Source organism: Ambystoma mexicanum, chromosome 3q (assembly GCF_040938575.1).
Source record: "Ambystoma mexicanum isolate Mex_15411 chromosome 3q, UKY_AmexF1_1, whole genome shotgun sequence".
Taxonomy (NCBI): Eukaryota; Metazoa; Chordata; class Amphibia; order Caudata; family Ambystomatidae; genus Ambystoma; species Ambystoma mexicanum.
The window spans coordinates 732,725,404-732,742,622 of record NC_090926.1 but is presented as its reverse complement, the minus strand read 5'-3'; positions in this window follow the sequence as shown (position 1 = coordinate 732,742,622).

The window sequence follows — 17,219 nt, the reverse complement described above, 5'->3', positions numbered from 1 at the left end:
TGGACCTCGGATGACAGGGACTGAACCGCTGCCATTAATTGTTGTATTTGTTGGTCCATAATGGATCCTCTGATTCTATCAATAAAGACTGTGAGGCCGGTATAGGCTTGAAAAAATCAGGCGTTGCCAACTGTTACAATCTATGTACCTTTTATTCCAAAGGTTTGGTGTTCACAGTCCCTACTGCAGATATCAGATAAACAACAAGACAACACTAACTTGGTCCAGTAGGAATTCGTAGAGAAGAATGGAAAGCTCACCTAACCTCCTCTCCCCGCGCCGGAGAAACCCAGGTCGAGGAGGGGAAGTCAGGGAAACCCTCGTGGGGGAGAAAACCCTGTTGTGCCAGGAACTCAAAAGAAGCGATGGGCGAGTCTTGATTCCCAGGAGTGACTTCGGGAGTTGGACTTGCGATCGCGAACTATCCTGAAGTGTGAAACCAGGTGGTGTTTAGAAAAGGGAGAGATTGCTGCAGTAGGACTCAGGTGAGCGATATACCTTTAAGTTTGAATGTCTGTTGAGGTGGTGTAAGACGGCTTGCACGAAGGTTGTATTCTGTTCAGCGTGTGGTAGAAAGTAACTCCCTGTCCTTGCTGAAGAGACTGAAGAATGGAGAAAGGTTAGTGATGGAATGAATGAAAGTATGTTGTCTGCTGGGGGGGTGCGGAACTATACGTACTGCAGAGTGTAGAACCAATGCCTTCGGTGTAAGTGTGTGGAGAGCTGGTAGGGAAGAGGACCAAGGACAGAGGAGTCTGATAGGAGCGTGGCCTCTGTAAACAGTAGCAACGCGCTGGACCGAAGACGCCGCCGAAGGAAATCCATTCTGCGAGGTTGGGGGCGGCGTCATCCGACACTCTCGGATTCGGAAGGCTGGAGCGCTGCTTTTCCTTGCTACCGCCATGTTGGAGGAGGTAGAGGCGATGCATGAAATTCGTCTCCACCTGTGCCAGAAAGTCCACGTGAGCCGTCCCCTAGAGGGAGCGGACGTGACATCCACACATAGAGGTCTGAAGAAATATCTCTTTGGGGTCTATATCTTTATGACTCCCTTCAAGCTTCCTGCTGTTCTTACATGCTCATCTTTGTTCCAAGTCATTAGTTGACATTGTCCACTTGGACTACAATAGATCTATCTTCCCACATAATTTCTGTGTTTCCTTGGATATCGAAACTTTGTTCCTTCTGATGCATAAATGCTGGCTTTCACGAAGTCTCTTATTTCTTCATCAGCCAGGTCTTTGTGCTTCCATCCTGACTCAACATCAATCATGATCTTCATCCCTATGGCCTTTTTCTGCAGTTTTCTGGCACCGAGATATTATTATCTTGATAACATAGAATCCAAGCAATATCATCACTAGCAGGGCTCCTAGGAATTTGAATGCATCTGCCATCCACTGTGGAACCCATGAAAACAGTGATCCAAACCAACTGTCATCATCAACTTCGTCAGCTTCGTCTATCATTTGATTCTGTAGTTTTGTCAGCATACCTATGGCTTCTGTTAAAGTTCCATTCTCATCATCGTGCAAAGGTATGAATGTGCAGCATGATTCTCCAATTTTTGCACAAACACCTCCATCCATAGCTGTGATCATGTCAAGGACATATCTGTTCTGGAGAGTCATTAGTCGAATCACCCTTAACTCTTCCTTGATTGCATTGAATCCTTTTATGGTTGTGATGATGGTCTGCAGTAACTCCCATCTGGTTATCTGTAACCATTTAGTATTTGCTCCAACCTGAACTCTTGGCATCAGAATTGTCGTGAATACTGATGAGGTGAGAAGGGACTACAAGCGGGGATATTAATAGAACTAGCGGAAAAGGAGCTAGAAACAGTGCTGAGCAGACAGGGTAACACTAAGGAAGATACTGAAACCATACTCAGGCTGCAACAGAAATGTGCAGGACACTGGGACAGACTATGCAATCTAAACTTTAAAAGGTATGTAGAGAGACAACATGCGGGAGGAGATAAACCAGGGAAGGTGTTGGCATGGTTATATAAAAGCGAGACCCCCAGACCAACAATCAGAGCATTAAAGAAGGAGGATGGGCATGTAGTGTATACGCAAGAGGGCGTGATTCGGGAATTTCCAAAACACTATCAACAATTGTATAGGGATGAAGGAGGGAAGCAACTGCAGGGAAATAAGGGAAACACTGGAAGACATAGGCATGCCACAAATTAGCGCGGAGGAACGAGAGGATTTAGAGGCCCCGAATACCATGGAGGAATTAGAAGAGGTGGTAGTGCAGCTACCCACTAGCAAGACTCCGGGGGCTGATGGACTCCCTAGTGAATTCTATAAAATGTATAGAAATGAGGTGCTTCCCCCGCTTTTAGCAATGCTTAATGAGGCATGCGAAACAGGAAGGTTGCCAGAGTCCCTGAGAGTGGCGATTATCATACTGCTCCTTAAACCCAATAAGCCTGGCAAAGATTGCGGATCATTCAGACCGCTATCAATGCTTAATCAAGATAGCAAAACGCTCACAGCGGTTCTGGAAAACAGAATGAGACGGATCATTAATAAACTAGGTTATACACCCCGATCAGACCGGATATGACCCACATAGGAATAGATCCAATAACCTTAGACGATTTCACCGAGTTATAGAACATACGAAAGGGGACGCGGGCGAAATTGCAATTGTATCGTTGGACGCAATAAAAGCCTTTGCTTCAGTCAAATGGCCTTGGCTGATTGCAGCCCTGTCCAGCTATGGGATAGGGCCTGGGTATCTTAAATGGGTCAAACTGCTATATATGGCCAGGGTTAAAATCGGAGCAATAATATCGGAGAGGTGGCAACTTAGTAGGGGTACTAGACAGGGATGTCCGTGGTCCCCTATGCTGTATATCTTAGCATTAGAGCCCCTGACTCTAAGGCAACATCTAAGGCAACAGTATGACATAATAGGGATTAACATAAATGGGGAGTCACACTCCTTGTACACTGACGATATGCTGTTGTACTTACGATACCCTGAAGAAAACCTCCAATATGTTTTGGAAGTAATGGAGCGATTTGCGTCACTATCTGGCAATAGCGGTGAACCCCAAAAAATCATGTATATTTCCGCTGGGTAGGTATGTTGGGATCCCGCAAGATCAATTACCAGTTTTACAAATACCATGGGAGGTCAACACGTTCAGATATCTTGGGATAGACCTCTACCATACGGTGGAGGCAGAGCACCAACATAATACTGAGAAAGCGGTGAAGAGCATCGAAAATAGTTTGAGGTTCTGGGCAAAGCTCCCCCCGGCGATGATGGGAAGAGGTGCAATGCTGAAAATGGTAGTTCTGCCGAGATTATTGCATTATTTCGGGAACATACCATATCTGATGCCAAGGCGATTTTTTGCTAGGATGCATAGCATATGTAGGGAATTTCTCTGGCATGGGACGAGGAACAGAATCGGCCTTTGGAAGTTACAAAATTCGTATGATAAGGGGGGTATAAAACTGCCAAACTACGAGATCTACTATCTAGCGAGCCAACTACAATATGTGGCAAAATGGATATCAGAAGACCCAACCTCAGAATCTAGGTTGTTTAGACTGGAATGTGCACCATTCTTCCTGAAAGAAATGATATGGCTTCCCAAATCAGATATGAAAGAGCGCCCAGAGATGATGACATTGGGATGGAAAATATGGCATAGGCCTGTCAGGTAATGGAGAACCCAACCCCGAGTTCCCCGCAAGTGCCACTGGTCACATTGACGGGAAAAGAAGGCCAATTAATGAAGATGATCAGGAAGCACTGGGAACCGGTAGGGATAGCAACAGTGGGAGACATATGGCAAGTGGGGAGTTTAAAGGAATTTGGGATGTTAGTGGAGGAAACGAGGTTGAATACGGACAATATATTACATATCATAGGATGGTGCGGCGAATCAAAGAGACATGGTCCAAAATAGTACTAGAGCAGCACCCGGACGCCGCCATAGAAATGATATACGATATAGCAGAATGAGGGTACTAGATAGCCAGGATATATGAGCCGGTGATGTCCAAAGTGGGGAAAGAAGTGGTACAACTGAGACAGGATTGGGAGGAAGAAGTGGGTGCCCCTATGAGTGATGGGATGTGGGAGCGGGCCCAAGGGTACCACAAGAAAGTGTCAAGGAATGCAAGGCTACAGCAAATACAACTGTATATAACCCACAGGGCTTATATGACACCCCAGAGGATAGCTAAATCTAAAAACACAGTACGACAAACATGCCCTAAATGCGGCGAAGAAAACGCTGGGATGACGCATATGTTCTGGGCATGCATAGAAATTGAGAAATTTTGGGGAGAAGTAGCCCACAGATTAGAAGAAAAAGGGATTAAGATAACTGTTGAAATAGCATGGGCATGTCTGGTAGGGGGTTTTCCCAGACCACGTAAACTTAAACATGTAAGCAAACTAAAGGATTTGGCATATATAATTACGAAGCGTAGAATTGCCATGGGAAGGAAGGCATGCCACAGACCAAGGATAGAAATATGGTGGAAAGACCTTCAGAAATGGGCAGAAGCTGAAACTGCAATATGGCAGGAAGCTAGTAACACTGGAGGGGATGAAGAAGCAGAAACCCTGACAGCCTGCAAACATTTAATAGCCACACTGTTTGGGTCGACTCAGGACGTGTCAAGCGACCAGGACCCAGCAGAGAATACAGGAGAGGGAACCCCTCTGCTAGATGAAGAAGCAGATCGCGAAGTAGTGTAGGCTCGGATGGGGGGGGGGGCGGGAGACGCAGTAGACATTGTTTGAGTTGCATAAAATTAAAATACTGGGATATGTACTGCAGGTTTGGTTGTTTGAAATAAAATTGTTTTTAAAAAAAATACTGATGAGGTGAGGCTGAACAGCCTGTGTTCATACGGGATAGCATGAAAAGCTTCTTCTGATTTGGCAGAAAAGTAATTATCTCTCTTCATTCGGTTCATCAGTTCCACAGATCTCTTCTTTCTCAGCTGAGCATCTTCTTTCGGGAAACTGTAAATATTCAGATCACTTTTTGGTATCACCAACGCTGGAACGTGGACATTCACCAGTGTGCATATACCTCCCCAATTCTTCGGGAGTCTGATATATGCTTTAGATCCACATGCCCAATAATGATCCATGATTACTGCTGTTCCATGTATCATTCCTGGAGCATCAAAAACTCATCCACAGTTCTGATTCTCTCACATTTTCCTTGTGCAATTATTCCTGAAGCAGAATTTTGGGCTCTCCAGTGGCATTATCTGCAAGGGTCCTCCTCTGTCCTTGACCCATGTCAATAGTTTAGCAAGCTTTGGCCATAATGGCTTGCATCCATTTTGTACTATGTCAATGGTACTCTGGTAACGACCGTTGACCATCCATGCTCTGCAGATCACTACTCCTTTCTCCCAACCGTCTGTTGAAAGCATTGCTCCCCAGATTTGCATTTGGCCTCTGTTCTTCCAACTCTGAGCTTCTTCTGGAGTTTTTCCTTAAACTTTCAGTCTTTGGTTTGTTTCACTTTTGATCTCTGCTCCTTTAACTCCAGGCTTTTCATATCTGATCACAATGTTCTTTGTTTTTCCATTGTTTCTTGTATTTATGTCCTGGACATAATCGTCTTCATTTGGATCAGTTGCCCACTTGAGTGAAGCATCACTTTCCCATGAACTGGCCTCTGGTCTTGCACATTGCTATGTGTGATAGGCAGTGGGCTGTCTGGACATCAATTTCCACAGCTACGAAGATCTTTGACTTCCCCATGCTGTAAGTTAAGAGTGCACAAATAAAGCATTCGAGTGGATTGTGTCCTCCAACATATTCCTCATCTTAGATAGATGTATTCCATCCAGCTTTAGCCGTTTGCTTCGGAAAAAAATTTCGGCAGAGGGCGCCGTGCGTCGATGTCGTCGAGTCGATGGTCCCTCAAAGGCCTCCGTCGAGGGTGACGTCATCGGGTGTATAAGTAGCACGCATGGCGCTCGTTGGCCTCAGTTCCATTTTTCCGCGGTACACATTGCTTTGGAGATTCGGCACGCCTCGAGTTCTGTGACGCAGAAGTAAATTACCTTACGATAGCGATATGTCCTCGTCATCGACGCTGACTACGACCCCAAGATTGGGTTTCACATAGTGCAAATAGTGCAGTTCAAAAATGTTTATCACAGACCCGCACCGAGAGTGTTTCTGGTGCCTCGGGGAAGGCCACGACATGGAGGCCTGTACGAAGTGTTAGGCGATGATGGGAAAGGCTTTGCGAGAGAGGAGGGGAAAACTACAGGTAGGTCGTAAATCCGACCGTAAAGCCTCTAGCGTGGAGTCAAGGTCCCGCGAGGAGAAGTCTCCTCGACGCGAAAGGCATCGGTCCAGGTCCCGAAGCGATTCCCATCGCTCGTCGTCTTCGACCAAAAAAAAAAAAGAAAATCGAAGAAAAGATGCCACAGGTCCCCCTCCACCTCGTCCTGGGACGAATCCCCAAAAAGGATGAAATGCCCCAAAAAACATTTGTCTTCCGAAGAGTGGGAAGCTTTCAGGGTCCAAATGATGGAGGTATTTGAGAAAGAGAAGCCTCGGTCCACGCCTTCTTTGGAAGCCGGCCGGGAGCATCATCGCTCCAAAACTGGCGCGCCCTCGAGCCCGGGTGATCGAAAAAGGAAGAATAGAGAACGTTCTAGGACACCGAGCGAGAAAAAGCACTCGAGTCGTGTTGACCACTCGAGGTCACTGACGCCGTCTGACACCCAACGTACCTCGAAGGGCAAATCTTCAAAGAGAGCCTTGATGCCCTCAAAGCCGGCTCCATCGACGACAACTATTACGTCTACGCCATCAACACCTTTGTTGACATCGACCCCGAAGCCCTCTGCGCCAAAGGCTCCAGCTCAGCAAGGCCAGCCAGAAAAAGGGAAAGAGAAGGCTACAAGACCTGTAATGCCTTCAGAACCCATTAATACATCTCCTCCACCTCTCCCAGAAAAGGTTTTCAAACCTCTTCTTAGGAAGGAGTTTTTCAAGTCCCTGACCTCAATTTTTGAGGCACAGGAAAGATCTGAGGAGGAGAATGTACTCTTTGGGCTAGAATATGGTACTCCAAATGTCCCAGAATGCCCGATTTCAGAAGAAAGGATGAGGAACCTAGTGTAATCATTACACAATGCAAGTGGCATTGATACATCTCCTGAAAATGACTTTGGCAGGCCAGAACCAGGAGAGCATGCCAGTCCATCATACCATCAGCTAATGACAAAGGTGGTATATTATTTAGGATGGGCTAGACCACCAGCCCAATTCAGCCAGGATGATTTGACAGATATATTGGACCATGGTCCCACTGAAGACCCAATACTACCCTTTCACGTAGCCTTGCAAAATAGGGTGGCCAAGAATTGGGAGACTCAGTTTTCGTACACTCTGTGGGAGTGCATTGCAATGGCGGCAGAGCACAAACCAGAAGGGGACGAAAGGGAAGGATTCCTAGCCATCGTCAGAGATGGAAAAGAGGCCATGCAGGAATCCCTTCAATCTGGACTGGACACTGCGGATAGTGTGAGCAGGTCCATGGGCACTAGAACGGTAATGCGCAGATTTGCGTGGTTTCACACCGGACGTACAGAACCGCCTTCTGAACATGCCCTTTGACGGGTCTCACCTTTTTGGCAGCAAGGCTGACGAGAGCCTTGAGAGGTTGCAGACCTCGAAAGCAGCTGCCAAGTCTTTAGGGGCTGCTATTAGGCAACCTCAGCCTTTTCGTGTGCCAGGACAATCTTGGAGGGGACGATCCTATCGTTACTACTCCTCATATGGAAAGGCGATAGGAATGGCCAGTCAAAGGGGCCAGAGAAAGGCCACTCGCGGTGGACGAGCAAGACGTGCAAAACCAGCTCCAGCTGCAGCCTCTTTACTATCAGCGGCCGCAGCAACCACCACAAAACCACTTTGAGGACTTGCATCACAAGACACCTGTGGGAGGCAGACTGTCACAGCAGCTGCAAGAATGGCGAGCCATTACTTCAGATGTTTGGCTCTAGAAATAATAGCCCAAGGTTACTGCCTTCCTTTTCTAACGCAACCTCAAAACAATCCACCAGGGAGACACCCTTTGAAGTTTTCAGACCCGCTCCTACAGCAGGAAGTTCTGACCCTGCTGGAGAAAGGTGCTATAGAGCCAGTACCTGCAGCGGAGAAGAACCAGGGATGGTACTCCCCATATTTTTTGATTCCCAAAAAGGACGGAGGACTGAGACCCATCCTGGACTTGAGAAACTTGAACAAGTTCCTCAGGAAGTTCAAGATGGTCACTCTTTCTCAGATCCTTCAAGTCCTTCAACTCCAGGATGCTTATTTTCATGTGCTGATTCATCTCAAGCACAGAAAATACCTGAGGTTCATAGTTGGCGACTCACACGATCAGTTTTGAGTCCTGCCATTCAGATTGACCTCCGCCCCGAGGGTCTTCACCAAGCTAATGGTAGTGGTGGCAGCGCACCTCAGGAGAGGGGGATTCACGTCTACCCCTACCTGGACGATTGGTTGATCAGGGCGCGTTCCGCGGAACAAGCACTGGATCATCTGAAAGTCAACTGCCACGTCCTCCACAAGCTGGGCTTCTCCCTCAATTTCAAGAAGTCACAAAGGACACCTTCCCAACAGCTCCAATACATAACAGCTGTATTAGACACATCCTTGGGAAAGAGCTCGCCTCCCAAGTCAAGAGCTCAAGACATTCTTCAGATGGTTTCCAAATTCCAAAATGGCCAAAATCTCCAGGCCTATGACTTTTTAAGGCTACTCGGCCTCATGGCATCCTGCATCTTCCTTGTACCAGAGGCACGTCTGAGGATGAGATCCCTTCAAGGGGCTCTAAAGACTCAACGGTCGCAGTTCTCAGGTCAAATGATGGATCTTCTCCAAATTCCGAACAGGGTTCGGCAGGATCTTCTATGGTGGTCTTGTATGGAGAATATCCTAAAAGGAGAACATTTTTGGCAACCATGCCAACGATCTGACAATCAGCGGTCGTTGGTCTCCATCAGAGCCCAAACTACACATCAACCTTTTAGAGCTGAGAGCAATCATACTTGCGCTGAAAGCTTTTCTACCATCTGTCAGGGGAACTCATTTCTTGATAATGACAGACAACACAGTGGCCATGCATTATCTAAACAAAAGAGGAGGCGTAGGGTCACTACCTCTGTGCAGAGAGGCAATGCAGCTCTGGTATTGGGCAATTCAGGAAGGAATCTCCTTAACGGCAGTTCATCTTGCCAGGGAGGAGAATATGACGGCAGATGCTCTGAGCCACGAATGGGAACTGGCTCAGGAAGTCATTCAGGAGATCTTTGCCCTTTGGGGAACCCCTCAAGTAGACCTGTTTGCGACCGGAATCAACCAGAAGTGCGAAAGGTATTGCTCAAGGGAATTTCCCCCGAGAGGAGCCCTAGGGGACGTGTTCGTGGTGGAGTGGAATTTCCCACTATTGTACGCGTTCCCTCCGACTCCCGTCATTCCTCAGGTCATCAGGAGACTGAGACAGTTCGGAAACCTCATGATCCTAATTTCCCCGCATTGGGCCAGGAGAACCTGGTACCCGGACCTTCTAGATATGTCCATCTGGCCCCCGGTACGTCTTCCTCAGAGAGAGTACCTTCTCTCACAAATGGAGGGTCAGGTTCTCCATCCAGAGGTCAAAATTCTCAACCTTCACGCTTGGTATCTGAGAGGCTAAGATACAAGGATTTGGACCTTCCAGATGACGTCATGGAGGTGTTGCTTTCGGCAAGAAGGCCAGCAACAAAGTCTCTATACCGTTGCCGTTGAAAAAAGTTGTGCAACTGGTGCAGAGATAAGAATGTTGATCCTTTTCTATGCTCTATTCCGGAAGTACTGTCCTTCCTCTTGTCATTAGCACATAGAGGTTTAAATGTTGGAACCATTGAAGATATTCTTGCAGCGCTTTCCATCGTCAAGCGCTCGTCGGAGGAATGCTCCTATTTCAAAATTCCTTTAGTAGTACAATTCTTAAAAGGACTCACTAACGGGTTTCCTCCTTACTCATTTCAGGTACCAATTTGGGATCTTAATCTTGTTAAAAAATTCTTAATGTGTGCCCCTTTTCAGCCCTTACACACTTGTCCATTAAGATTACCAACATGGAAAACTGCTTTCCTAGTTGCTTTAACATCAGCAAGAAGAGTGAGCGAATTTGCAGGCACTGTCTTCTGGGCCACCCTATACTGTGTTCTATATGGACAGAGATGTATTAAGGGTTAAACCCTAATTTTTACCTAAAGTTGTGTCTGATTTTCATTTCAATCAGAACATTTTTCTACCCGTATTCTATCCTCCACCTCACCCTAGTAAGGAGGAGGAAAGGTTGCACAGGTTAGACCCGAAAAGAGCTTTAAGCTTTTACATCTCTAGGCTTTCTAAGCTTAGAGTGGACAATCAACTGTTCATTGGCTACACCGGAAGGAAATTTGGTAAATCGGTGTCAAAACAAGCCATATCACGCTGGATTGTGCTTTGCATTTCAGAACCCACCTGAAGGTTTAAGGGCTCATTCCACCAGAGGCATCGCCTCTTCGTCAGCCCTACAAAGAGGTGTTCCAATAAGGTCCATTTGTGAAGCAGCAACTTGGTCTTCGCTGCATATATTTTCAAAATTCTATAGTCTAGATGCTTCCCAGTCTAAGGAGCTGAATTTTGGTAAAGCGGTACTATATTCAGCCATTTAAGGGTATCAAAAAATCTACCCCGCCTCCAAAGGAAATTGTCCATACTGCTTTGGGTGCCTATCTAAGATGAGGAATATGTTGGAGGACACAATCCACTCGAGGAACAAGTTACTTAGCGACTGGTAATGTTCTTTCAATTGGATGCTCTTCCAGCTTATTCCTCATCGCCCTCCCAGCCTACCCCTCTGTAGATTTTTCCGGGTTATTGCCACTTCAACTCTCGCAAGGCTGATACCTGTCTACTGGCACACTCTACACAGTACAAAATCAAAGGTGAAGAGGAAAAACAGAACTGAGGCCAAAGGCCGCTGCATGTGTTACTTTTACACCCGATGACATCACCCTCGACGGAGGCCTTCGAGGGACCATCGAACCGACATCGACGCACGGCGCCCTCTGCCGAAAATTCTTTCCGAAGCAAGCAGCTAAAGCTGGATGGAATACATCTATCCAAGATGAGGAATACGTTAGAGGAACATCCAATCGAGAGAACGTTACCAGTTGGTAAGTAACTTGTTCTTCTACCTCTGAAGTTCGTCTTCCAACTACTTTCATATGTTGGTACCAGATGTTATTTCCCAAGTGTGCTGTGCTGTCCAGGTAGTCGTTTAGTTCGTTATTATCTTCTTGTGTGCTTCTTCTGATTCTTAAGGTTTTCGTGTAGTTTGCTATCATCACATCCTTAATCGCATCCACATAGCTTCTTCTTGCTGGAGGATTCTCGGGTATCTTCATCCGAGGTCCTTGCGTAGTAGAAAGCTCTGTCATTCCTTCCTTATCTCTTTGCATTTTCCTGGCTTTGGCTACGAACGGCCAAATTGATTCTGCTATCATCTCTGCACGTGATAGTTTTGTTGGACTTGTACTTGTCCCTTTCATTGTTGGATTGAGGGTGCTCATCAATGCTGTCTCTGTTTGTTTATTCTCCAACTATTTGTCTTTTAACTTCTCTTGGTGTGGAGCTTCTGATCGTTGGTTGTCCAACCTTCTCCCATTCTTTGACTTGTGGTTCTGCAGTTATTGACACTAGACAAAGTGTATATGCACTCATTGTTTGTGTGTGTGTGTGTCTTTCATTAACCTTTTCTCATGCTTGCTCTGCCAACCTTGTCTCCGGCTTTTCAATTTGTTTGTTACCACAAGTGTGTGTATATTATTGTTCATCACATCCATTTCAAGTTCACTCATTCCTCTATCAGACCGTCTAGGGACTGGAATGTCTATGTAAGGTCTGGGTGCCTTTGTGGATTTCAAGCTTACATCATTAGATGGATGCACTGGAATCGGAACACTTTGTGCACCAATAAAAAATGCAGTTCAAATCGTCAGTGACAGTAAAACAATGATGAATACAATGCATAGGTACATAATTCCTCTATAGGTTAACCTACAACACTTAGTTCCGCGACAATATGAGCACGTCTCCTCCTGAGGGATGACGAGATTACTATTTTGGTTGCCCATCTCGATCATCTAAGGAAAGAAAACTAACTCTTTAATACATTCTAGGTAATGTTATATCTGGGTTCTGCTGTTTGTGCTCATAGGTTGCAGATACTGGAACGATTTTCCTTTTTTGCCTGAATAATAGATTGTCTCTGTCTCTGGAAACAGTTCTCTTTTCTGTAAACGAAAATGTCAAATAAGGTAAAAAGTTCAGCAAGTCTTTAGTGTGCGTGTTCAAAATAAACACGCTCCAAGTCAATGCCTCTTATCTGTTTCACTCCAGAAGACATGTCTTGTCCTTGTCAGTATAAACAAGAGTGGAGTTTCTGGAAACACTTTCTGATCTGTCCCCTGGCGGAAAGTTTACCATCTTCTCCAGAAATTCTGATGATTAGAACGTTCGACCTGCATTATAATACCATGAAGGTGCAGGCTCATCCATGTAGAGTTCGCTGGGTCTCTGATGAAAGTGAGGACGTCAACACTTGCAGGTCTCCCCCACAAGCTCTGGAAAATCTTCAATTAGGCGAAAGAAGACGTTGCTTGCCAATATGCTATCTTCTGGTGACAGGGACATTTGTCTTGTCCTCCCTGTATTCCGGAAGCAGAAGGAACTGCTTGGCAATCACAGTGAGCAGCCTCTTTATTGTCTTTTCATTTTCAGGATGTTGAAGAAATTCAGTGATGTTAGTGAGCCTTCCCACTAACGACGGGCACGATCTCAATACTAATTCGAAATAGATTAAGAAGTCTTTACTCTTAAAGTCTTTAGTCTTTACTCCACTCGCAGCCCCAGGAGCTGATGGACCCTCAGAACTGCCGGGGCAGTGCTGCACTCATTGCAGGTGAGGCTAGGATGCTACCCCGATGGAGCCAAGCCAGCGCATCCATCTAACACCATATGACACAGGCAGATCCGAATATAGCCTTGTGTCTGTTAATTTGCGTGGAAGCTGCTTAAAACTAGAGCCTGACATAAGGCTGCTTTCTTTTGCCACGAGAACCGCTTTTCTACAGAGCTACCATTAAGCTCCACGAGGCTGAGGTCACTTCAAGATGGCCGTCTGCAAATTTGTATTACCTTCATGCATTGTTTACTATGAGAGAGGCGCGATTGGTTCCCTGCACATTCTTCTATCCAATCAACATTGCCGGCAGGCAAACGCTGGCACACCTCCTTAGGCCACCTACCAAGGCTGACTCCTGTCTGGAGCCTATCCGGAGTCGTCAGAGTCCAGGGTCAGGAACCTTGCCCAACTGCCTCCAGGACTCTGTCGATACCCCCCGAACCTTGGCTGTACTTAGCAATGGTAAGCACTCAAAACGTTACCCCCCCTCAATGACGCTAAGCTACCCATTATTTAGTGCGTTGTGAAACACGTGTTATACTTATACCTTAAAATGTACTTGATTCCGCCTAAATGCATGTTAGTTGCACCAGCGCACCACCGTACTGTTGCTGCTGTACCTAGTTGCACACATATCCTAAATGCGTTCTGAACTAAAGTTGCATTGTTTATTTTATGCCGATTCGGGATGTTAGTACTAGTTCATCCTACTTGCAATATTAGCCACAAACTGCTACGGTCGAACAGCCGTCATCCTTGCCGATTGTATGTGCGTATATGCACTTGTGCTCTTTTAGCTCAGCTGTTAGCACCACGACCGGGTGTACTCGATGCCTCCGATTGCGTAATTATGCTGCAGATTGTCTAACTGCTCTTGGTTCAACCTTGGGTTGTGGTGTAAATTCCAAATTAGCCGACCGTATTGCCTTTCCATAGTCTGTGCAATGGGTTGGGAGCACTGCTAGCTAGCATCGCCCAACTGCATGACGGTACCTTTTCCCCAGCTGAGTGTTATTTGCCCACCCCCGCTCCTCACTAACTGCCTTTTCAGCACTAACAGTTTAACGTTTTACGGCTCGCATTGCCGAACTTCACGATTTGTCACACTGACTGCTAGTTGCCTTACTAATGGGGCCGCTGCCCACCCTTCACTATTTCTATGGCTCACTTGCATATTGTATAACCATTTTACATAACCTTGTAAATATACTTTATGCTCTAATATCTGTTTCTCTAGCGACTCACACTGCTAGTAGCCTGCCTGAATGTTTTTATCTTTGGTTACAAATCATGAACCCACGCTCCTACTCCCACAGCAAGCTAATGCTCCTCACACTAGTCCTATTTTACTCTTTTTGGCCTGTTATCCTCGCAATCCAAGTACGATTATTGGGCTTCCTCACAGATTTTAACCAGTTCACACTGATAATGAGCCCATCCTATAGGCCGACAGTGGCACAGCACAATGAGACTATGGGTCCCCAAGTGCTATGTTATAGCAGCTGGCCATATTTGAACACTGCTCCCCACAACATATACCTTAGTGCCCCGGCCCTCTGGTTAGATCACTTCACTAAGAAACCTACTCCGAACCAACCTTGCCCCACGCACCTTAGAAACAAAAGACTGGGAGCCAGATTTCAGTGCTCAACTCAGCACACTAAGAATCCTTGCTCCTCATTAAAACGATCAACATCTGGCCTCAACCACCAGACTCCTACCACACTAACTCCAAAGCCTTCTCAACTGCCACTAGCACCACCAGGCAAAGCTACACATATCAAGGGCGCCTTGGTCAACGCTAGATCCCTGGCAGCACATGCACTTGATATTGCTGATCTTATTAAGACTCAAGAGCTTGACTTTATTGCCATTTCTGAAACATGGCTTCATGCTGCCTGCGGCCCTGCACTCTCCCTAGCGATTCCAGTGGACTATGCTATCACTAGATGCGACCGTACCACCAGAGGGGGTGAAGTTGCCTTTATCCATAAAAATTCACTCAGTCTGAGAGCCCTACCTAGCATCAACATTGAATCCGCTGAATTACTTTCGGCCAAAGTACCACTACCTCCCAACCAAACAGCCAATGTACACTTAATCTATAGACCACCAGGCCCTTCAACATCATTTGCGGATGATATCACTTCTTTAGTACTTGACAAAGCCAAAACCAACTCCCAAACCATCCTGCTTGGGGACCTTACTTTAGGCCACCAATACCCGAATGATCATACTGCTATAGACTTAGCTAACATCTTAACAGATTTAGGATTTACCCACCACATTCAAGAACCTACCCACACGAAAGGGAGGTCGCTAGACTGGTTAAGTGACACCAATTGTAACATCAGCCTACTATCCAACTCACCTTGTGCATGGTCGGATCACCATATTATTACCTTTAATATTGGGACAGTAGCCCTCCCGGCGCCATCCATTGCACCTGCCATCCCTACCAGAAATAAAATGGATATAACTAAGGAGAAGCTACTCCCTCTCATTCTCCCTACGCTCAACAACTGCTCTAACTCTTGCGCAGATCCCACTATCTTAGCAGACACTTACAACCATGTGGTGCTTGCAGCTTTAAACTCCATCGCCCCTCTCAAACTCAGGAAACCTAAACCACATGCGCACCTTAACTCATGGTTCACACCTCAATTAAGAGTGCTTCGCAAAGCTAAACATAGTGTGGAAACCCATTGGAACACAAGGACAGGCTTTTTCTAGCTACCCTCAACTACAAAGAAGCTATCTTCCAGGCAAAAAAAGAGTCTTACAACAATTGTATCTTGTCAGCACAATCTAATACGAAAGAACTGTTCATAATTCTAAAGGAACTTGAGTAACCTGCAGTGCCGCCAGACTCTTGCATTAAAGATAGCACCTGGTGCTCTAACATACAGACAGCACTTCTTGACAACGTTGCATCACTCCAAACAAAAATCAGAGGCAAACAAAATTCTATACAGTCGGTTAAACCTCAGACGGCTCCTACGACTGCCTCCGGACAAACTAATATGAATTGTAAACCTTTCGCATTTTCCCCTCTTACTATTGGCGAAGTAGAAGGAATTATGAACAAACTCAAACCTTCCAATTGTCAAGGCGATTCGTGTCCAGCCTTGATAATTAAGGAAGCTGTCACTGACCTAGCTCCTTTCATCACAACTTTCATAAATGCATCTTTCAAAACAGGCATAGTCCCAGATAATCTCAAGGACGCATGGGTGATCCCTCTGATCAAAAAACCGTTCGTTGACCCAAATATACCTACTAATTATAGACCGATTACCACTGTCCTGTTCCTGCTCAAGATCTTAGATCGTGCAGCCTACCTTCAGATCCAAGAGTATCTTGAATCTAACAATCTCCTTGACCTAAGACGGTTCCCGCCCAAGACATGGAACAGAAACAGCTTTGATCGATCTTAAAACCCAAATTGAGGTGTTAAAAGTTAATAGGAAACTAGCTTTGCTAGTTACTAGCTAGTTTTACTTCTCGATCCTTCCGCCGCATTTGATCTGGTCAATCACCAAATCCTATGCCAGCATCTTAAAACTGCTGCACATTTTTCTGACTCTGCCACTGCATGGATCAACTTGTTTCTAAGTAACCGTTCCATGAGGGTCTTCTCCCCTACAGCCTCAGCAGCCCCTTCTCCCATTCACTGCAGTGTACTTCAAGGTTCCTGTGTGTCACCCACACTTACAATGTGTTCACCAAACCCCTCCTTGATATTCTTGATTATCTGGGTGTCTCTTACACTAATTATGCTGATGACACCCAGATACTCATCCCTATCACGGGGGACCACACAGTGGACACCAAATCACTGAATGACGTCTACCTGGTTATTCAGGGATGGATGGATCAACATGAACTTTGCCTCAACGATGACAAAACTGAACTCCTTATTCTTGGATCATCACAACGTCTCAATAAACTTGACCAAGCTTTTAAGTCTTTTACCATCAATGTTTCTAAGGACACCAAAACATTAGGGGTCTAGCTCGAATCCGCGCTGTCACTGAATAGACAAACAAACGCAGTAAGGTCAGCTTCGGCGTATACCTGCAAACTCATCACGGCCTGTAGGCCTTTTCTGAACTCCACTAACTTCATTACCTTGGCTAGAACAATGGTCATCTAAGATTGACTATTGTGGCACCCTCTCCTTGGGGACTAG